Here is a 24,159-nt window from a genome sequence, read left to right on the forward strand (position 1 = left end):
CACGCTGCTTCTCCGCTGCTGGCTTCCGAGATCCGCTGGGTGATCTTCATGCGTCCCAGCTGCCGATCTTTCTTGTACTAGTATATTCAGGGTTTTCTTCATCTCATCGAATTCCGATGCCAACCGCGCCACAACATCTGCATCCCGATCCATCTTTATCTTACGGCTTCTGTAACCGTACGGGTCATTGTCGTGGGAGAAACCTATTTTCCACGGAATGGCCCCCATGCCTCGTACACGTCCTCCGTGTTCAGGATTCCCGAGGGCTTTTGTCAGCGCGTCGTTCTCTCTGTTGAACTTGATCTTCCCCTCTTGAGCATCCCTCATTGCGTCAATAAGGGCTTGGGTGGGTTTAAACGTTTTGTTCCGGTGAACACACTCCCCTGTCTTCGGGTGTAGCGTTCCCCCATGCCCGTACCACCAGCTTTTGGCCCTTGGGTCCCATTGATACGTCTCCAACGTATCTATAATTTCTTATGTTCCATGCTACTTTTATGATGATACACATATGTTTTATACACACTTTACATCATTTATATGCATTTTCCGGAACTAACCTATTGACGAGATGCCGAAGTGCCGGTTCTCTGTTTTCTCGCTGTTTTTGGTTTCAGAAATCCTACGGAGGAAATGTTCTCGGAATTGGACGAAATCAACGCCCACGATCTTATATTTCACCGAAGCTTCCAGAGAGCCAGAGAGGACCAGAGGGGAGCCCTGGGGGCCCCACCCCACCTGGCGGCGCGGCCAAGGGGGGGCGCGCCCCCCTATGGTCTGGCTCCACCAGGACTCCTCCGAGGCTGCCTGATACGTCTCCGACGTATCGATAATTTCTTATGTTCTATGCCATATTATTGATGATACCTACATGTTTTATGCACACTTTATGTCATATTCGTGCATTTTCTGGAACTAACCTATTAACAAGATGCCGAAGTGCCGGTTCTCGTTTTTCTGCTGTTTTTGGTTTCAGAAATCCTAGTAACGAAATATTCTCGGAATTGGACGAAACGAAGACCCGGGTTCCTATTTTCACCGGAAGCATCCAGAACACCCGGGAAGGACCGGAGGGGGGCACCGGGCCCCCGGACCATAGGCCGGCGCGGCCCCGGCCCTGGCCGCGCCGCCATATGGTGTGGCCACCCCTTCGACCCTCCTGCGCCGCCTCTTCGCCTATATAAAGCCTCCGTCGCGAAACCCCTGATACGAAGAACCACGATACGGAAAACCTTCCAGAGCCGCCACCATCACGAAGCCAAGATCTGGGGGACAGGAGTCTCTGTTCCAGCACCCTGCCGGAGCGGGGAAGTGCCCCCGGAAGGCTTCTCCATCGACACCGCTGCCATCTCCACCGCCATCTTCATCACCGCTGCTGCTCCCATGAGGAGGGAGTAGTTCTCCATCGAGGCTCGGGGCTGTACCGGTAGCTATGTGGTTCATCTCTCTCCTATGTACTTCAATACAATAATCTCATGAGCTGCCTTACATGATTGAGATTCATATGATGATGCTTGTAATCTAGATGTCATTATGCTAGTCAAGTGAGTTTCACTTATGTGATCTCCGGAGACTCGTTGTCCCACGTGTGTAAAGGTGACAGTGTGTGCACCGTGTGGGTCTCTTAGGCTATATTTCACAGAATACTTATTCACTGTTAAATGGCATAGTGAGGTGCTTATTTATATCTCTTTATGATTGCAATGTGTTTGTATCACAATTTATCTATGTGCTACTCTAGCAATGTTATTAAAGTAGTTTTATTCCTCTCGCACGTGTGCAAAGGTGACAGTGTGTGCACCGTGTTAGTACTTGGTTTATGCTATGATCATGATCTCTTGTAGATTGCGAAGTTAACTATTGCTATGATAATATTGATGTGATCTATTCCTCCTACATATGCATGAAGGTGACAGTGTGCATGCTATGCTAGTACTTGGTTTAGTCTTTTGATCTATCTTACACTAAAGGTTACTAAAATATGAGCATTATTGTGGAGCTTGTTAACTCCGGCATTGAGGGTTCGTGTAATCCTACGCAATGTGTTCATCATCCAACAAGAGTGTAGAGTATGCATTTATCTGTTACTGTTATGTGATCAATGTTGAGAGTGTCCACTAGTGAAAGTCTAATCCCTAGGCCTTGTTCCTAAATACTGCTATTGCTGCTTGTTTCATCGTTTTACCGCGTTACTACTGCTGCGTTACTACCGCTTGTTTACTTGTCCTGGGCAAAGCACTGTTCTGGTGCCGTTGCTACTACTTATTCATACCACCTGTATTTCACTATCTCTTCGCCGAACTAGTGCACCGATTAGGTGTGTTGGGGACACAAGAGACTTCTTGCTTTGTGGTTGCAGGGTTGCATGAGAGGGATATCTTTGACCTCTTCCTCCCTGAGTTCGATAAACCTTGGGTGATCCACTTAAGGGAAACTTGCTGCTGTTCTACAAACCTCTGCTCTTGGAGGCCCAACACTGTCTACAAGAATAGAAGCTCCCGTAGACATCACTGCCCTTCCGCCTATATAAAGCCTCCGTCGCGAAAACCCTATGACAATAAGGCACGATACGAGAAACGTTCCAGAGCCGCCGCCATCGCGAGGCCAAGATTCGGGGGACAGAAGTCTCTGTTCCGGCACGCAGCTGGGACGGGGAATTGCCCCCGGAAGGCATCTCCATCGACACCACCGCCATCTTCATCGACGCTGCTGTCTCCTATGATGAGGAGGGAGTAGTTCTCCCTCGAGGCTAAGGGCTGTATCGTAGCTATGTGGTTCATCTCTCTCTCCCATGTGATCTTTATGTGATCATGAGCTTTGTGATCTAGTTGAATATCATCTATGTGCTACTCTAGTGATGTTATTAAAGTATTCTATTCCTCCTTCATGATGTAATGTTGACAGTGTGTGCATCATGTAGTACTTGGCGTAGGTTATGATTGTAATCTCTTGTAGATTATGGAGTTAACTATTACTATGATAGTATTGATGCGATCTATTCCCCCTTTCATAGCCTGACGGTGACAGTGTGCATGCTATGTTAGTACTCGGTATAATTGCAATGGTCTATTATGCACTCTAAGGTTACTTAAATATGAACACCGGATGTTGTGGAGCTTGTTAACTCCGGCTTGAGGGAGCTCTTGTAGCCCTACACAATGAATGGTGTTTGTCATCCAACAAGAGAGTGTAGAGAAAGTAGTATTTGTTTATTCAGTTGTGTGATCAATGTTGAGAGTGTCCACTAGTGAAAGTATGATCCCTAGGCCTTGTTTCCGAATATCGAAACTCCGTTTATTTACTGTTCTACTGCATGTTTACTTGCTGCCATATTTATTTCAGATTGTTATTACCACTCATATTCATCCATATCACTTGTATTTCACTATCTCTTCGCCGAACTAGTGCACCTATACATCTGACAAGTGTATTAGGTGTGTTGGGGACACAAGAGACTTCGTGTATCTTAATTGCAGGGTTGCTTGAGAGGGATATCTTTGACCTCTACCTCCCTGAGTTCGATAAACCTTGGGTGATTCACTTAAGGGAAACTTGCTGCTGTTCTACAAATCTCTGCTCTTGGAGGCCCAACACTGTCTACAGGAATAGAAGCGTGCGTAGACATCAAGCTATTTTCTGGCGCCGTTGCCGGGGAGGTAAGGTAAAAGGTATTCACATCCTTCGACTACTAAGCTATTTCCTAGCATTGTTGCCGGTGTGTGAGTGCTCGAAGCTATTTCCTTTAGATCCTGCAATTGCATCTTTTTGTTTCTTGTTTTCACTAGTTAGGCATAATGGAAAACAACAAAAATATTAGAGATCTTTATAGTATTTATCTTGAGTTAGGACATGAGGTGTTTGAAGAGAAAATTAAAAAACCCATGGAACTTTGTTTGCAAAATAGTTGTAGCAATGTTATTAGCATGAACTCTTTGAACACTATTATTGCTAATGCTATGGAAGAATTTAAGCTTGGGGAAGCTGGTTTTGATGAGCATGATATTTTTAGTCCCCCAAGCATGGAGGAGAAAATTTACTTTGACGATACTTTGCCTCCCATTTATGATGATTATAATGATAGTGGTATTTTGGTGCCACCTACTATGGAGGATAAAGTTTATTATGATTATACTTGTGCCTCCTATATTTGATGATGAGAATAATAATGATAGCTACTTTGTTGAATTTGCTCCCACTACAATTAATAAGAATGACTATGCTTATGATGGGAGTAGTAATTATTTTGTGCATGAGACTCATGATAAGAATGCTTTATGTGATAGTTATATTGTTAAGTTTGTTCATGATGCTACTGGAAATTATTATGCGAGAGGAAAATATGGTTGTAGAAATTTTCATGTTACTAAAACACCTCTCTATATGCTGAAAATTTTGAAGTTACTTGTGTTTTATCATCCTATGCTTGTCACTTTGTTCTACATGAATTTATTTGTGTACAAGACTCCTTTTCATAGGAAGTGGGTTAGACTTAAAAGTGTTTCATACTTGCTTTTGATGCTCTCTTTTGCTTCAACTCCTATTTCTTGCGAGTGCATCATTAAAATTGCTGAGCCCATCTTAATGGCTATAAAGATAGCACTTCTTGGGAGATAACCCATGTTTTATTTTGCTACTGTTTTGTTGTGTCTTGGAAGTTGTTACTACTGTAGCAACCTCTCCTTATCTTTATTTTATTGCATTGTTGTGCCAAGTAAAGTCTTTGATAGTAAAGTCAATACTAGATTTGGATTACTGCGCAGAAACAGATTTCTTACTGTCACGAAATTGAGCAGCCCCTTCTGTAGGTAATTTAGAAACATCTGCCAATTTACGTGCGTGATCCTCAGATATGTACGCAACTTTCATTCAATTTGAGCATTTTCATCTGAGCAAGTTAAGTGTCCCAGAAAAATTCGTCTTTACGGACTGTTCTGTTTTGACAGATTCTGCCTTTTATTTCGCATTGCCTCTTTTGCTATGTTAGATGGATTTCTTTGTTCCATTAACTTTCAGTAGCTTTGTGCAATGTCCATAAGTGTTAGGAATGATTGTGTCACCTCTGAATATGTGAATTTTTGATTATGCACTAACCCTCTAATGAGTTTGTTTCGAGTTTGGTGTGGAGGAAGTTTTCAAGGGTCAAGAGAGGAGGATGATACAATATGATCAAGAAGAGTGAAAAGTCTAAGCTTGGGGATGCCCCCGTGGTTCATCCCTTCATATTTCAAGAAGACTCAAGCATATAAGCTTGGGGATGCCCAAGGCATCCCCTTCTTCATCGACAACTTATCGAGGTCACCTCTAGTGAAACTATATTTTTATTCCGTCACATCTTATGTGCTTTACTTGGAGCGTCTGTGTGCTTTTATTTTTGTTTTGTTATTTTCATTCTCTGAATAAATTCATGCTTATGTGGGAGAGAGACACGCTCCGCTGTTGCATATGAACACATGTGTTCTTAGCTTTACTTTTAATGTTCATGGTGAAGGTTGAAACTACTTCGTTCATCATTATTATGGTTGGAAACAGAAAATGCTCCATGTGATAATTGGTATATTGTCTTGAATAATTTGATACTTGGCAATTGTTGTGCTCATATAGATCATGTTTAAGCTCTTGCATCATGTACTTTGCACCTATTAATGAAGAACTACCATAGAGCTTGTTGAAATTTGGTTTGCATGATTGGTCTCTCTAGAGTCTAGATATTTTCTGGTTAAGGTGTTTGAACAACAAGGAAGATAGTGTAGAGTCTTATAATGCTTGCAATATGTTCTTATGTAAGTTTTGTTGTACCGGTTTATACTTGAGTTTGCTTCAAACAACCTTGCTAGCCAAAGCCTTGTATTGAGAGGGAATACTTCTCGTGCATCCAAATCCTTGAGCTAAAAACTATGCCATATGTGTCCACCATACCTACCTACTACATGGTATTTCTCTGCCATTCCAAAGTAAATTACTTGAGTGCTCCCTTTAAAACTTCATTCCTTGTCTTTGCAATATATAGCTCATGGGAAAATAGCCTTAAAAACTATTGTGGTAAAGAATATGTAGCTTATGTGTCTTATTTCTTATAAGTTGCTTGTTGAGCGGTAACCATGTTTCCGGGGACGCCACCAACTATTACACCTTTGTTGAATATCATGTGAGTTGCTATGCATGTTCGTCTTGTCTGAAGTAAGGGTGATTTATCATGATCAAATGGTTTGAGTATGCATATTGTTAGAGAAGAACATTGGGCCGCTAACTAAAGCCATGATCCATGGTGGAAGTTTCAGTTTGGCAATTAATCCTCAATCTCTTATGAGAATATTATCTGTTGTTGAATGCTTATGCATTAAAGAGGAGTCCATTATCTGTTGTCTATGTTGTCCCGGTATGGATGTCTAAGTTGAGAATAATCAAAAACGAGAAATCAAATGCGATCTTTCTCCTTAGACCTTTGTACATCCAGCATAGAGGTACCCCTTTGTGACACTTGGTTGAAACATATGTTATGCAATGATAGTCCATGTAAATCCAAGCTAATTAGGACAAGGTGCGGGCACTATTGGTAATCTATGCATGAGGCTTGCAACTTATAGGATGTCTTATACATAACACATATGATTTATTACTACCGTTGACAAAATTGTTTCTATGTTTTCAAAATCCATGCTTCCCTCTGCGAAGGGCCTATCTTCTACTTTATTGTTGAGTCAGTTTACCTACTTGTTTCTATCTTAGAAGCAAACACTTGTGTGAACTGTGTGCATTGATTCTTACATGTTTACCTATTGCACTTGTTATATTACTTTATGATGACAACTATCCATGAGATAAACATGTTGAAGTTGAAAGCAACTGCTGAAACTTATATCTTCCTTTGTGTTGCTTCAAAACTCTCTACTAAGAATTTATTGCTTTATGAGTTAACTCTTATGCAAGTCTTATTGATGCTTGTCTTGAAAGTACTATTCATGAAAAGTCTTTGCTATATGATTCAGTTGTTTATTCATTGTCTTTACCATTGCTTCGAATCACTGCATTCATCTCATATGCTTTACAATAGTATGATCAAGATTATGTAAGTAGCATGTCACTTCAGAAATTATTCTTGTTATCGTTTACCTACTCGAGGGCGAGTAGGAACTAAGCTTGGGGATGCTGATACGTCTCCAACATATCTATAATTTCTTATGTTCCATGCTACTTTTATGATGATACACATATGTTTTATACACACTTTACATCATTTATATGCATTTTCCGGAACTAACCTATTGACGAGATGCCGAAGTGCCAGTTCCTGTTTTCTGCTGTTTTTGGTTTCAGAAATCCTACAGAGGAAATGTTCTCGGAATTGGACGAAATCAACGCCCACGATCTTATATTTCACCGAAGCTTCCAGAGAGCCAGAGAGAACCAGAGGGGAGCCCTGGGGGCCCCACCCCACCTGGCGGCGCGGCCAAGGGGGGGCGCGCCCCCCTATGGTCTGGCTCCACCAGGACTCCTCCGAGGCTGCCCTTCCGCCTATATAAAGCCTCCGTCGCGAAAACCCTATGACAATAAGGCACGATACGAGAAAAGTTCCAGAGCCGCCGCCATCGCGAAGCCAAGATTCGGGGGACAGAAGTCTCTGTTCCGGCACGCAGCTGGGACGGGGAATTGCCCCCGGAAGGCATCTCCATCGACACCACCGCCATCTTCATAGACGCTGCTGTCTCCTATGATGAGGAGGGAGTAGTTCTCCCCCAAGGCTAAGGGCTGTATCGTAGCTATGTGGTTCATCTCTCTCTCCCATGTGATCTTCATGTGATCATGAGCTTTGTGATCTAGTTGAATATCATCTATGTGCTACTCTAGTGATGTTATTAAAGTATTCTATTCCTCCTTCATGATGTAATGTTGACAGTGTGTGCATCATGTAGTACTTGGCGTAGGTTATGATTATAATCTCTTGTAGATTATGGAGTTAACTATTACTATGATAGTATTGATGCGATCTATTCCCCCTTTCATAGCCTGACGGTGACGAGTGTGCATGCTATGTTAGTACTCGGTATAATTGCAATGGTCTATTATGCACTCTAAGGTTACTTAAATATGAACACCGGATGTTGTGGAGCTTGTTAACTCCGGCTTGAGGGAGCTCTTGTAGCCCTACACAATGAATGGTGTTTGTCATCCAACAAGAGAGTGTAGAGAAAGTAGTATTTGTTTATTCAGTTATGTGATCAATGTTGAGAGTGTCCACTAGTGAAAGTATGATCCCTAGGCCTTGTTTCCGAATATCGAAACTCCGTTTATTTACTTGTTCTACTGCATGTTTACTTGCTGCCATATTTATTTCAGATTGTTATTACCACTCATATTCATCCATATCACTTGTATTTCACTATCTCTTCGCCGAACTAGTGCACCTATACATCTGACAAGTGTATTAGGTGTGTTGGGGACACAAGAGACTTCTTGTATCTTAATTGCAGGGTTGCTTGAGAGGGATATCTTTGACCTCTACCTCCCTGAGTTCGATAAACCTTGGGTGATTCACTTAAGGGAAACTTGCTGCTGTTCTACAAACCTCTGCTCTTGGAGGCCCAACACTGTCTACAGGAATAGAAGCGTGCGTAGACATCACCCATCCCTCTGTACCTAGATGGATTCCTCGCGCCCTCAGGTCTTTCTCCATCTTCTCCCACTTAGGCTCCGAAAGGCGATACCCTCCTGGCCCCATAATATGATTGTACTCCTTCTTAGCCGCATTTTCCTTATTTTTTCGATATTTCAATGAACTGCTCCGATTTCTTTTGCCTCACTAATTCTGGCCAATCATCTTTCAGTTTCTCATATTGTCCTTTGAAATCTGGAGTCTTGTTCTTGTTGACATAGTCACGGGCTAGATTTTGCTTGAATTTCCGGAATGCGTCGGCCATCTTATGAAGAGCGAACTGTTTGACTAGCCTCCTCCTCTCCTTGTTTTCCGGAATCATGTTACCCAATTCATCGAATTTGTTGTATTCCGTAGGTAGAACGAAATGTTCCATAAGCTTTTTCAAGCAATCTTTTTTTGTTCTCTTGTCGACAAAACTGAAACCAAGACGTGCCTTCTTTGGCTCATTCCGCTCCTGGACGGTGATCGAGACGTTGTCTCTAACAACGGCTCCACATTGGTTGATAAACTTGGTCGAGTTCTTGTGGGGCTCCAACGGCTTGCTGGTTGCACTGACAACCTCGATGGTATATGTTTCTCCTTGTTTCAGCGTCTTGGTTGCGCCACGCTTTGACGACGTACTCGATTGTTTCGACGATCCGGCCGAGGGCTAACATAAGAAAGAGAGTCGCGCGCGTTAGTACACACATATTTATTCAAATCAGTAAGTTTGTATCACCAGAGGCTCAATGTATATATATACCTCGCCGGAGGTGGTTGCTACTTGCAATTGAAGATCGTCGTTTATCGACGTTTCTTCGTCATCATCTCGCTGACGGCCTTCATCTTGACCGTCAAGGTTCAGATAAGAAGAGATATCCTCTTCTTCATCTTGTTCGGTCGGCACATAAAGAACATCGCCGTTTATGAGGCCCATTATATGTTCTTCAGCTTCCGGATCATAGTAGGCCATAATCGGGTCAGCTCTATCGTCCGCCATATGTCAGTCCTGAAAACATGTAGTAAAAACTAATTAATTGTGTATATGCCAGCATTATCACATCTCTTCTACATATAAAGAGAGAGGGCGAAGAGGGAGGCGAGAGGGGGGACGCGTATTAGATGTGTATATGCGGACGATCGACCTCGCCTCGCAGTGACCGCGTGACCGAGAGACCGGTGGCGGTGGCGAAAGGGCAGGGGCGGTGCCGAGGACAACACACATAACCCTCGCCGCCCCCTCTCGATCCCAAAAAAACACCACACATATACGGAGGGGGCGACGAGGGGCTCGCTGCCCCCTCCGTATACGCGCGGTGGTTAAGTCAAATTTTAGTGAAGTCAAAAAATTTAAGACAAAATTTTTAAGTCAAATTTGAGTTCTTTTTTAAGTGAAATTTTAGTTCATTTTTTAGACAAACTTTTAAGTGAAATTTTAGTTCTTTTTTGAGACAAACTTTTAAGTCAAATTTTAGTTCTTTTTTAAGTCAAATTGTAGTTCTTTTTTGAGACAAAATTTGTAAGTCAATTTTTAGTTTTTTTAAGTCAAATTTTAGTTCTTTTTTTACACAATCTTTTTTAAGTCAAATTGTAGTTCTTTTTTGAGACAAAAATTTTAAGTCAACTTTTAGTTTTTTTAAGTCAAATTGTAGTTCTTTTTTGAGACAAAAATGCTAAGTCAATTTTTTGTTTTTTTAAGTCAAATTTTAGTTCTTTTTTTACACAAACTTCAAATTTTATTTATTTTTTGTTTTAAAATTAACAAGAAAAAAAACAAAAAAAAGAAGAAAAAAAAAGGCCGGGGCGCGGCCACGGCTGCCACGGCCACGGAGGCCTCTCTCTCTCACGGCCACGGCCACGGCGGCCTCTCTCTCTCTCTCACCGCGCGCGCGGCCACAGCGGCTGCCTCTCTCCTCTCTCTCACTGCGAGCGGCGGCGCCGGCGACGACGTCGATGGGCCGGCGCGCGCGCGAGCGTTACGGTGGGCGGCGGCGACGACGGGGCGACGTATGGGGCGGGGACGCTCGGGGCGGCACGACGAGAGGGCAGCGACAGCGAGCTCGAGTGCGGCGGTACGGCGACGGCGAGGCGCTGCAGAGATCGGCGGAGAACGAATTGAAGGAAGAAGAAGAACTGGCGCGGCCGTTCGCGCCCGCCAGTATATATAGGACCCCCCCCTTTAGTCGCGGTTGGGGTCGCCAACCGCGACTAAAGGGGTACCTTTAGTCGCGGTTGGCCAGACCAACCGCGACTAAAGGCTTTTTTCGCCGGGTTTTTCGTTCCCGCGCGAAGGTATTTTTCAAATTACTTTTCTTTTTCAAAATGTTAAAAATACATATAATATATCAATAAATTCAGAAAAATAAAACTAATTCATTTCAAAATCATAAAATACAAATAATATATCAAAAAATTCAGAAAAATAAAACTAATTCAATTCAAAATGTTAAAAATACAAATAATATATCAAAAATATCAGAAAAATAAAACTAATTCAATTCAAAATCTTAAAAATACAAATAGTATATCAAAAAATTAAGAAAAGTAAAACTAATTCAATTCAAAATGTTAAAAATACAAATAATATATCAAAAAAATCAGAAAAATAAAACTAATTCAATTCAAAATGTGAAAAATACAAATAGTATATCAAAAAATTAAGAAAAGTAAAACTAATTCAATTCAAAATGATAAAAATACAAATAATATATCAAAAGAATCAGAAAAATCCAATTTCTTCCCTCATCTGTCTTCCTGCCCCCCGCTTCCCACCAGTTCTTCCCGGCCACCTCTGTCTTCCCACAAGTCCTCCCCGGCCCGTCTTCCCGCCAGTTCTTTCCCGCCTATGTCTTCCCGCCATTTCTTCACGCCTCTGTCTTTCATGGGCTTGCAGGAAAAAATTCCAAGGCGCAACTTCCGAAGATGCTGTAGGGCGTGTAAACCAACGACATCTTCGAGAAGCTGCGCCACGGGAGATTTTCCAACCCTTTACCCAACACTGTTAGAGGAGATGGAGTCTTTCACGGGCCTGCAGGAAAAATTTCTCGAGAAGCAACTTCCGAAGATGTCGTAGGGCGTGTGCACCGACGACATCTTCGAGAAGTTGCGCCACGGGAGATTTTCCAACCCTTTACTCCATCCATGGGGATGAAACTCTCCCTACCTGCTAGGTTGGCTTGTAGGTCTGCTTGCCAAGGCGTATCGATGCTCCTTTTATAGGCACGGCGCCGCTTCTGCTTTGTCTTGTTCCTCCGACAGGGAGTCGTGCGCTACATGCTTTATCTCATCGAGCAGTGCGTCCACCCACGCGTCCTTATCCTGCCGACAGCTTTAGTCCCGGTTGCACCCACCAGCCGGGACTAAAGCTTACCCAGACGTGCTTATCCCACCGACAGTTTTGTTAGATGATACAAAACCACCTTTAGTCCTGGTTGCACCCACCAGCCGGGACTAAAGGTTAGATGACCAGCTCTGGATTCCTCTTCTTCCCGCCATTTCTTCCCTGTCTCCCGCCTCTTTCTTCCTGCCACTTTCTTCCCGCCTCCTGTCTTCCCTCTCCCATTTTCCCGCCATTTCTCACTACATATATGTAGCCCGGCTTGGCCAGCATTATCACATCTCTACAATCTCTCATCACTCTCTCATGGCTTCCACCGCACCCACTCTAACCTACCAGCAGGTCGAGGAGCTTTGCGCCTCGAACTACCCTTGCCCACCGGGCTACCGCGTCCCCGCCGGCTGGAGCCTAAGAGCCGGAGGCGTGCTGGTCCCTCCCGTCCCTCAGGGTACTGCACGCCGGGCGGCCATCACGAACCACTACTACCTCGATCTCACGCCGGAGCAACGGATGAATCCCCGCTGGCATCCCGATAACCAGCATACTTGGGACGCCTTCTTCATCAATCGGCGTGACAGGGCGCTCGCCAGGTATGAGGAGGACGGTCTGCCTCCTGGGAACTTCTACGAGGCCGGCCGTCGGCTATGGTGGTACGGCCGGATGATACGTCTCCGACGTATCGATAATTTCTTATGTTCCATGCCACATTATTGATGATATCTACATGTTTTATGCATACTTTATGTCATATTTATGCGTTTTCCGGAACTAACCTATTGACGAGATGCCGAAGGGCTAGTTGCTGTTTTCTGCTGTTTTTGGTTTCAGAAATCCTAGTAACGAAATATTCTCGGAATCGGACGAAATCAACGCCCAGCATCTTAGGATCACTCGAAGCTTCCAGAACACCCGAGAGAGGCCAGAGGGGGGCCACTGGGCCACCAGACGCCAGGGTGGCGCGGCCAAGGGGGGGGCCCGCGCCCCCCTGTTGTGTCGTCGCCTCGTTGACCTTCTGACGTCGCCTCGTTGACCTTCTGACGCCGCCTCTTCGCCTATATAAAGGTCCCTGACCTAAAACCTCGATACGAAAAAGCCACGGTACGAGAAACCTTCCAGAGCCGCCGCCATCGCGAAGCCAAGATCTGGGGGACAGGAGTCTCTGTTCCGGCACGCCGCCGGGACAGGGAAGTGCCCCCGGAAGGCTCCTCCATCGACACCACCGCCATCTTCATCACCGCTGTTGTCTCCCATGAGGAGGGAGTAGTTCTCCATCGAGGCTAAGGGGCTGTACCGGTAGCTATGTGGTTAATCTCTCTCCTATGTACTTCAATACAATAATCTCATGAGCTGCCTTACATGATTGAGATTCATATGATGATGCTTGTAATCTAGATGTCATTATGCTAGTCAAGTGGGTTTTACTTATGTGATCTCCGGAGACTCCTTGTCCCACGTGTGTAAAGGTGACGAGTGTGTGCACCGTGTGGGTCTCTTAGGCTATATTTCACAGAATACTTATTCACTATTATGAATGGCATAGTGAAGTGCTTATTTATATCCCTTTATGATTGCAATGTGTTTTGTATCACAATTTATCCGTGTGCTACTCTAGTGATATTATTAAAGTAGTTTATTCCTCCCGCACGGTGTAATGGTGACGAGTGTGTGCATCGTGTAGTACTTGGCGTAGGCTATGATTGTGATCTCTTGTAGATTATGAAGTTAACTATTGCTATGATGGTATTGATGTGATCTATGCCTCCTTTCGTAGCGTGAAGGTGACGATGTGCATGCTATGTTAGTACTTGGTTTGGTTATGTTGATCTGTCATGCACTCTAAGGTTATTTAAATATGAACATTGAATATTGTGGAGCTTGTTAACTCCGGCATTGAGGGTTCGTGTAATCCTACACAGTTAGTGGTGTTCATCATCCAACAAGAGAGTGTAGAGTCTAGCATCTATCTGTTTATTCTATTATGTGATCAATGTTGAGAGTGTCCACTAGTGAAAGTATGATCCCTAGGCCTTGTTCCTAAATACTGCTACCGCTGCTTGTTTACTGTTTTACTGCATCTGTACTTCCTGCAATTTTACCACCATCAACTACACGCCAGCAAGCACTTTTCTGGCGCCGTTACTACTGCTTATACTTATTCATACCACCTGTATTTCACTATCTCTTCGCCGAACTAGTGCACCTATTAGGTGTGTTGGGGACACAAGAGACTTCTTGCTTTGTGGTTGCAGGGTTGCTTGAGAGGGATATCTTTGACCTCTTCCTCCCTGAGTTCGATAAACCTTGGGTGATCCACTTAAGGGAAACCTGCTGCTGTTCTACAAACCTCTGCTCTTGGAGGCCCAACACTGTCTACAAGAATAGAAGCACCCGTAGACATCACCGGACTCTACAGAGCGTCATGGACTACATCACGGCCGGCGATATCCCCCGCCTGCGCTACCCTCAGTTCGAGCCACGAGCGCCGCCCGACGGCAGCGACGACGACGGCGGCAACTTAGAAGGCGACGACTACCAGTACAACGGCGGTGACTATGAAGACTACGAGTATGCATATTATACGCCTAGGCAGGAGTATGACTAAGTCACTCCAAATTTCATGTATCATCAGTGGTATCTCGAATCAATCGAATCATTCGAAAATGGACACCAAACACATCACGGATAATATAATTCACATGATCCATTCAACAAAGTTTGGTACAATAAATTATTACACATCATTTCTTCCCTTGTGTCCCCGCTTGCTTACGATTGGGCCGTATCCATGGAGCATCCTCATCATTTAACTTAATGCTTGGGTCGGTGTTCACTTTGAAGGGCGGAATTTCACCAAACATATTATAATCTTCTGACATGTCTGTCTTGTCCTCCACTCCCACGATGTTTCTTTTCCCTGAAAGAACAATGTGGAGCTTTGGATCATCGCATGATGTACTGATCGTTTTCTTATCTTTCCGTTTCCTCGGTTTGATACTCATGTCCTTCACATAGAAAACCTGAGCGACATCTTTCGCTAGGACGAATGGTTCGTCAAGGTAACCAAGATTGTTGAAATCCACCATTGTCATTCCGTATTGCTGGTCCACCTTTACCCCACCTCCTGTTAGCTTGAACCATTTGCACCGGAACAAAGGGACCTTAAAGAAGGGTCCATAGTCAAGTTCCCATATCTCCTCTATGTAACCATAATATGTGACCTTTTGCCCATTCTCGGTTGCTGCATCAAAGCGGACACCACTGTTTTGGTTGGTGCTCTTTTTATCTTGGGCGATCGTGTAAAATGTATTCCCATTTATCTCGTACCCTTGGAAAGTCGTTATAGTCGAAGATGGTGTCTTGGCCAACATGTACAGCTGATCTCCAACATCATTGTCATTCATTAAATGTTTTCTCAACCAACTGCCGAAAGTCTCCATGTGGGCCTTCCTAATCCAGATTCAAGCTTCCCCGGATTGTCCGAGCGTAAAATATTCTTGTGTTTCTCAAAGTACGGAGCCACCAAGCTGGAATTGGTCGGAACCGTGAGGTGTGCTTCAGTCATAGAATGGTCGTCCATACATATCGTTGATTTCCTTCCGATCGTGCCTTTTCCACTTAGTCTCCCCTCGTGCCGCGATCGAGGAAGACCAATCAGCTTAAGGTCAGGAACAAAGTCAACACAAAACTCAATTACCTCCTCATTTCCATAGCCCTTGGCAATGCTTCCTTCTGGCCTAGCACGGTTACGAACATATTTCTTTAATACTCCCATGAACCTCTCAAAGGGGAACATATTGTGTAGAAATACAGGACCGAGGATGGAAATCTCTTCGACTAGGTGAACCAGGAGGTGAGTCATAATATTGAAGAAGGATGGCGGGAACACCAACTCGAAACTGACAAGACATTGGACCACATCGTTCTATAGCCGTGGTAGATCTTCTGGATTGATTACCTTCTGAGAGATTGCATTGAGGAATGCACATAGCTTCACAATGGCTACTCGAACATTTTCCGGTAGGAGCCCCCTCAAAGCAATCGGAAGCAATTGCGTCATAATCATGTGGCAGTCGTGAGACTTCAGGTTTTGGAACTTTTTGTCCGCCATGTTTATTATTCCCTTTATATTCGACGAGAATCCAGACGGGACCTTCATACTGCTCATGCATTCAAAAAAGATGACCTTCTCTTCTTTGGTAAGAGCGTAGCTGGCACGACCTTGAAACCATTCCGGATGCCGGTTAACAGGATCTTTCAAACGTTGCTGGTCCTACCGTGCTTCCTTTGTATCATTTGTCTTCCCATACACGCCCAAGAAGCTTAGCAGGTTCACACAAATATTCTTCGTAACATGCATCACGTCGATTGCAGAGCGGACATCTAGGACTTTCCAATATTCTAGCTCCCAAAATATAGATTTCTTCTTCCACATGGGTGCGTGCCCGTCGGCTCCTCGCGGAACCGATTGTCCGCCAGGACCCTTTCCAAAGATGACTTTCAAATCCTTGACCATATCAAATACCTCCGCACCAGTACGTTCCGCAGGCTTCGGCCGGTGATCTTCCTTGCCGTTGAAATGCTTGCCTTTCTTTCTTACGTTATGATATCGGTGAAGAAATCGATGATGCCCCAGGTACACGTTCTTCTTACAATTTGGAAAATACACACTTTCAGTCTCATGTAAGCAGTGCGTGCATGCATTGTATCCCTTATTTGTCTGTCCCGATAGGTTACTAAGAGCAGGCCAATCGTTGATGGTTATGAAAAGCAACGCTCGTAGGTCAAATTCCTCTTCTTTGTGCTCATCCCACACACGTACACCAGGTCTGCCCCACAACTGTAAAAGTTCATCAACTAATGGCCTTAGGTACACATCGAGGTCGTTGTCGGGTTGCTTCGGACCTTGGATGAGCACTGGCATCATAATGAACTTCCGCTTCATGCACAACCAAGGAGGAAGGTTGTAGATGCATAGAGTCACGGGCCGGGTGCTATGGCTGGAGCTCTGCTCGCCAAAAGGATTCATGCCATCTGTACTTAGACCAAATCTTATGTTCCTTGCATCAGCTGCAAAATCTTTAAACTCTCTGTCGATCTTTCTCCATTGCGTTCCATCTGCGGGGTGTCTCAACTCCCCGTCCGACTTACGGTCCTCTTTGTGCCATCGCAACAACTTTGCATTCTCTTTGTTCCTGAACAGATGTTTCAACCGTGGTATTATAGGAGCATACCACATCACCTTGGCGGGAACCCTCTTCCTAGGTTTCTCGCCCTCAACATTGTCACCAGGGTCATCGCCTTTGATCTTATAACGCAATGCAGTGCATACCGGGCATTCATTCAAATTCTCGTATTCACCGCGGTAGATGATGCAGTCGTTAATGCATGCATGTATCTTCAGAACCTCTAAACCTAGAGGGCAAACCACCTTCTTTGCTTCGTACGTACTGGCGGGCAACTCATTATTCTTTGGAAACATATTCTTCATCATTTTCAGCAAATTTTCAAATCCTGAGTCGGATAGACCTTCATGTGCCTTCCATTTCAGAAAATCCAGTGTGCAGCCCAGCTTTTTCAGACCATTATCGCATCCGGGGTACAGCGACTTTTTGTGATCCTCTAACATGCGATCCAAATTCTTCCTCTCCTTTTCAGTTTCGCAGCCTCTTCATGCATCAACAATGGTCCGACCAAGATCATCAGCGGGCTCATCACGTGCCTCTTCTTCACCTTCCCCTTCACCTTCCCCTTCACCTTCCCCACCTTCAGCATCCTCCATGAAAGTATCACCGAAATTATCAAGATAATTTTCATCGATGAAATCATCCCCTTCTTCATCTTCTTCCATTATAACCCCTCTTTCTCCATGCTTGGTCCAACAATTATAGCTTGGCATGAAACCCTGCCGAAGCAGGTGCATGTGAACGTCTCTTGAGGAAGAGTAACCCTTCTGATTCTTACAGGCAACACATGGACAGATAACAAAACCCCCCCTTCTTGTTCGCATTAGCCACTACGAGGAAATCTTTCAAACCCGTAATGAACTCGCCGGAGAGTCAGTTACCGTACATCCATTGCCGTTTCATCTGCATTATTATAATATAAAATATATAATTAACCATCATGCATTTGTTAAACTAACTAGCTACAAACATAGAAATTAAACAATGAACTAACACACATGCATATTTTATCAATGACACATGAAAGGTTCAAGTTGCTAACCGCGATCGAGGAGGAAATAATATATGAGGAAGCTCAAGTGTGGCTCCGACACTTCATATCATGTTTGTTTCATGCTCTTGGGGCATTTCATCAAACACCTTGTGTGCATAAGAGGAACCAAAAGCAAACCTAACACCCCCTTGTGAAGTTTGTGAAGAGAAGTGGCACCAAATGGCTAAGTGCAGTGAGCTGAGGTCCTTTTATAGGGATGGGCCTTTAGTCCCGGTTGGCCTGGCCAACCGCGACTAAAGGCCTTCGGGCCAGGCCTGAGGACCTTTAGTCGCGGTTGGCCTGGCCAACCGCGACTAAAGCCCCTCCCGTCCACCAGCTGGCCACCGAGCGCGCTGGGCCCAGGTCTTTAGTCGCGGTTCGCCTCCCGAACCGCGACTAAAGACCCCATTAGTCGCGGTTCCTATATTTTGGCGATTAATGGGGCTGGACGGAAGCCTCTTTTTCTACTAGTGGTTGGTCAATGTTTTATAGATATCATACGAAATTATATTTCATGATGTATGACATTGATTTTGAATTTTGCATGTTGATTTTTTGTAAAATTTCATCAAACTTTGCAATGCTTGTCTTTTCCAAAATAATACTGTTTAAGCGAAGGTAGTATATGGTTGTTAGCATGACATATTTCTTCCTTCTGTATTCTAAACTGTTGCTCTTGTTGAAGTCAATTTTTCAACCGTTTTCATTAGTATAGGTAAACACTAACTATCGGGGTCGGTAACAAATCGTTCGACCTCAGACACCGTCGATCTCGTCACGAATCTAACAATTGATTTTGCATCTGCCCACCCCATAATTAGGCACGTTAATTTCACTCCTCTCCCCTGACAAGGTCTCCCTAATTGAGCGCTCTCATCCCCTCCCCTTCATCAAATCGTGCTTCCTCCGCAGTTACCGGAACGCATGAACCTCCGCCAGTTGCAAACTTGGCCGCGGAAGAACTAACCAGCAGCCAACAGGGAAGTATGTGTCGGAGCTAACACTAGAAGAAGCACCATGTCCCATTGAGTTTTCTAGGAGAGCGCTAAGATGGATCCTCTCCTCTTGTGAGGAAATGTAAGCTTGTAGGTTATTAAGTTGGCTACATGTGCAGCATCAACCCAGCTGCTAGAAAAAACTGCTGATGGACCTGACTGTAAACGACTGTAATTACAAACTCGTGTACAAAAAAGGTTTTCAAAAAATAACCTACAAATAATCTTCTTGGATACGACTGGGACAACAATAAGATGAGCTATACAACGTACTGTAAGTTGGCTACATGTGCAGCATCAACCCAGCTGCAATATATGTTAGTCTGCTAGGAGTCAAGGTGCCTGCTTTGTACATCAATCTTATTTTAATCCAAGAAGTAGCAAAGTCGTCTGTTTTTATACATATTTCCTCCTATGCTAATCATCCTAATATATTTGTAAAACAAATAGAAAACATCATCGACTTTTGGAAGGTTTACAAATAATAAAATTTAAATCTACCACATGTAACTAATAATGTCGTAGCAACGCACGGGCTTTGTGTTAGTACTCTATAGATATCATATGAAATATTTCCCTGTTGGTCAATATTTTTTAGATATCATATGAAATTATATTTCATGATGTATGACATTGCTTTTGAATTTTGCATGTTGATTTTTTTGTAAAATTTCATCAAACTTTACAATGCTTGTCTTTTCCAAAATAATACTGTTTAAGCGAAGGTAGTATATGGTTGTCAGCATGACATATTTCTTCCGTCTGTATTCTAAACTGTTGCTCTTGTCGAAGTCAATTTTTCAACCGTTTTCATTAGTATAGGTAAACACTAACTATCGGGGTCCGTTCGGTAACAAATCGTTCGACCTCACAAACACCGTCGATCTCGTCACGAATCTAACAATTGATTTTGCATCTTCCCACCCCATAATTAGGCACGTTAATTTCACTCCTCTCCCCTGACAAGGTCTCCTCTAATTGAGCGCTCTCATCCCCTCCCCTTTATCAAATCGTGCTTCCTCCGCAGTTACCGGAACGCATGAACCTCCGCCAGTTGCAAACTTGGCCGCGGAAGAACTAACCAGCAGCCAATGGGGAAGTATGTGTCGGAGCTAACACTAGAAGAAGCACCATGTCCCATTGAGTTCTCTAGGAGAGCGCTAAGATGGATCCTCTCCTCTTGTGAGGAAATGTAAGCTTGTAGGTTATTTGATATCCTCAAGAAGCATCCTAATTTTAATTGTGTGCTCTATCTTGTTTGCAGTAACTTCATGGAGGTGTGGAGCATTGAGATCCACATGGTTTAGGGGCGCACTTCACTGTTGCAATGAGTTGGCAGCTCGATGCTCCATCGTGGGCGTCTGGTGTCGATGTTGTCGTGCTGCCTTTGTTGCCAATTTTGTTCATGTTTGTGGCGAAAGTTGCAACTCCGTAAAATTCCGTAGCCATGTTGGTGGAGTCCAAGTCTCCGAGCGGGCATCGGATACTTCCTGCCATTGAGACCAACGATTTCTTGACGTGAGCCTGAGAATGGGAATGGCGTGTTTCAGTTGTCACATATGCATGCTTCCGTGTCGTGTATATCGAGTTTCCTAGTTCATATGTATGTGCTTCCTGGGGTTTAGTACATGGGTTTTGCTATCATTTGTGACATTTTTCAAACTTATGTACAAATATTTACAAGTATCTCATTATGTTCTTCGTTCTTTACACAACAATGACAAAGTTTTGATACTACTTTGTTCCTTCTTCAACAATTGTAAAAGTGTGTTTTCCAATCCCTCAATACCATCTACAAGCAGCTGTATTTTACATGCTTCAATCATAACACAATATGCTTCCTAGAACATACAAGCATGATTCCTTCTCTAAACTTGAACCCGATAAAAAAGTTTGATACATCATTGTCCATGCTTCAACAATCATAAAATAGTGTTTCAATGTTCAACTATATGGCTTCATGGCAGATACAAATCCAAATATTGATCGCAAAAAGACATGGCTGATTTATGAAGCGTGGCTTGTACCACTCGAAGCATGTTTATTAGGTCATGGAAACAAGTATAGAATGAAAAGGAAACATCATACGTACTAGAGGGAATCAAGCGTGATTATATGGATCTGGCCAATAGAATATCGAATACATGTACGCAAATTGACGTGATTAGCCAACGAGGAAATGTGACGATTGAACCAGCGTGATTAACAGGAGTAGTTTAGAGCAAGTACAATAAGTCCTACTCAGTTATCTATAAGGATTAAAATTATATATTATTGCTTAGTTGGAAGAGAGAGAGAAGAGGAGTGGGCTCTTATGCAAGAGCTAGCTCTAGCACGTGCTCCTAGGCACTTTGTGAGAGTGAAAGGTGGATCATGCATTGATAAATTAGTATAATTTTATAACTCACTATTGTATATAGTATTGGCTCTAGGTTGACTATAAATGACATGACACTTAGCTTATAACCAGCTGTTGGCTCTACTATTAAACTTGCTCTTACGGGAGAGATTACCAGGAATGGGCCACGATTTAAGGGACTTTATTATTTCCAACCGTGAGGCCTTAACTAGTACAAATCTTACGGCAACAAGGCATCCAATTGTAATGCTAGAAGTTGGTCCCATTGGGAAGCAAAATATCGGGCTCCGGTCGCTAGTGGTGCCCATTAGTTACACTTGGGCGTTCCTCGGGCTGGGCCGGGCCTGAAAAAGCCCGACCTGAATTTCCTAGGCCTGAGCCTGGCCTGGCCCGGCCTAACCTTCGGGCTTACAAATTAGGCCTGAACCTGGCCCGAAATGCCAAAAGCTTGGCCCACCCAAACTAGGCTTAAATTGTGTTTTCTGCAAGCCCGAGCCTGACGTTCGGGCTCCAAAATCAGGCCCGAACCCGGCCGTACGCACAAGCCCGGCCCGGCCAAGGATTTTCGGGCCGGGCTGCCCATGCCCAGCTGTAAAATTAGTATATGAGATCAATTTAGCATGTCTCCGCAAGTGCGGTGATCCAAATATAATAATTGGGCACAACGCCTCCCCGCCGGTGGATCTCAGTAAGTTAGGCCTTTCACAATAGGAGTTTCTTAGCTCGATATCCTAGGTACTTTGCTTATGTGACACTCTATTTAATGATGAAAGAGAGTGGTGTTGTATCTTAGCTAGATCAACACTTGCACGCGACCATAGGCAAAAAGCATTAGTAGCTCAATAACATACATACATAAGCCAAAAGCATTAAATTTATATAGTACAACACTAACAAACAATGCATTGGAGTACTTGTATCTTAAGAAACACAACTACCATCTCACTTATAAAAACGTGGATGAAATTAAAACGGGACACACATCAGGTTAACTGCATGTCCGTATCAATGCGCTTGCTTGCGTGACGAATCTTCACGAAGGGGTTGGGCACATGTACTACTATAGAAGCGCTTTTTTTCTGAAACACACTATAGAGGCAAACACTCATAAATATGTATATACACTTACTCTTATGAACATATGCACATATATCTGCGAAAATTGCCAGGTGCAAAGGAGGGTAGCTACCCAGCATGCAGTTGTCGTTGGATGCCACCCTATAAGATTCAGGCTGGTCAAACCACATTGCAATTAGACTAGAAGTAAGTGAATCAACAAATAACACAGTTGATCGAATGAACTGAGATTCCATCTTGTGTCAGGGGTGAGCTGGCTGAGCGTGCAGCCTTAAATGGGCTAGTAGAAAATGCTAGGATTCTGCCATTATCTTTTCCTTCTTTTCTATCTCTCTCAATAGCCTTTGCATTGGGCCCTGGAAAAAAGGGATTGAAAAGGGGATCAAAGTCGTATGTGCTTTACAAACAACACATGCAATCACTAGTTAGGCCACACACTAGAGCAGCAAAAAGTAGAAGATAATTTAACTTTTTTTTTCTTATTCAGCTCCGATCATTTTGTCTTCTAGACGAAAGCTACTTTTGATGTTTTAGGAGAGCAAATAACGGTAACCTTGGTCGAAAAGGATGCAGCAAAACTAACCTTCTTAACACTAGGCACAGCAAAAACTTTAGTAGACTGAATCGCTATTATTAACACTAGGTGAGAGACACAAGTTCACGAGGTTCCAGACTTCAGTCTTTAAGGCATATCTGTAAGGAAGAAAAATAGCGCACAACATCAGCTAGCTTTCACTTTACTATTTCTCTCGTTATTTTATAGCAATGGCCTGATGGCAAACACAACGCAAGGAAACAAAGTAAATAAAAAACAACGATCATATCTTATGATAATTCGCAATATCATGTCAACCGAACCAATCCATCGTAGATGTGCTAGTTGCTACGTGCGCATCCGGGCATGACAGGATCAATCAAACCGCATGAGCTAGCTTTTCATAGGGAAGGATCGCTCGACACTTTACTTCCCATGAGCTAGCTTTCCATAGTTCTTTTATTAACCTTTTTTGTGTACGACCCAAACTTTAGCTCGGTTAGTTTAAAAGCAAGTTTGGATGCCGTTGTTGTAAGAGAGAGAACTGTGGAGGACAAAAAAGTTATTTTCTCACCCGACAAATTTCTTTCTCTCCGACAAAGATTCTTCTCTCTCTCCACACTTTATCCATTTCAAAGATTCCAGACATTATATTTCTTCCATGGCCTAGGCAGCAACTAGAAAAGCTAGAGTATTTAGAGGCACTAATATAGTCAACAAGTGATCACACGGAGTGAACCTAGCACGAATCTGAAGACCTAAATCAATGGCAGTGAAGTGCAGGGTAGCTACCCTCCTTTGTAGAAAATCCACACTCATATATCTGTCCTATAAGCACTTTCGAGAGACTAAGTCGAAGAAACTAATCTGGTGGATCTTAGAATTAACGAATTAACCACATGCGCATCGCTATCTACAGGAACACCACCTCCCATTAAAATATTTTGTCTTTACGAGACACCAAAGTATTAAACCTAAGATTTTAATTCTGGTAAGCTGGGGATACCATTG

This window comes from Lolium rigidum, chromosome 6 (assembly GCF_022539505.1).
Source record: "Lolium rigidum isolate FL_2022 chromosome 6, APGP_CSIRO_Lrig_0.1, whole genome shotgun sequence".
Lineage (NCBI taxonomy): Eukaryota > Viridiplantae > Streptophyta > Magnoliopsida > Poales > Poaceae > Lolium > Lolium rigidum.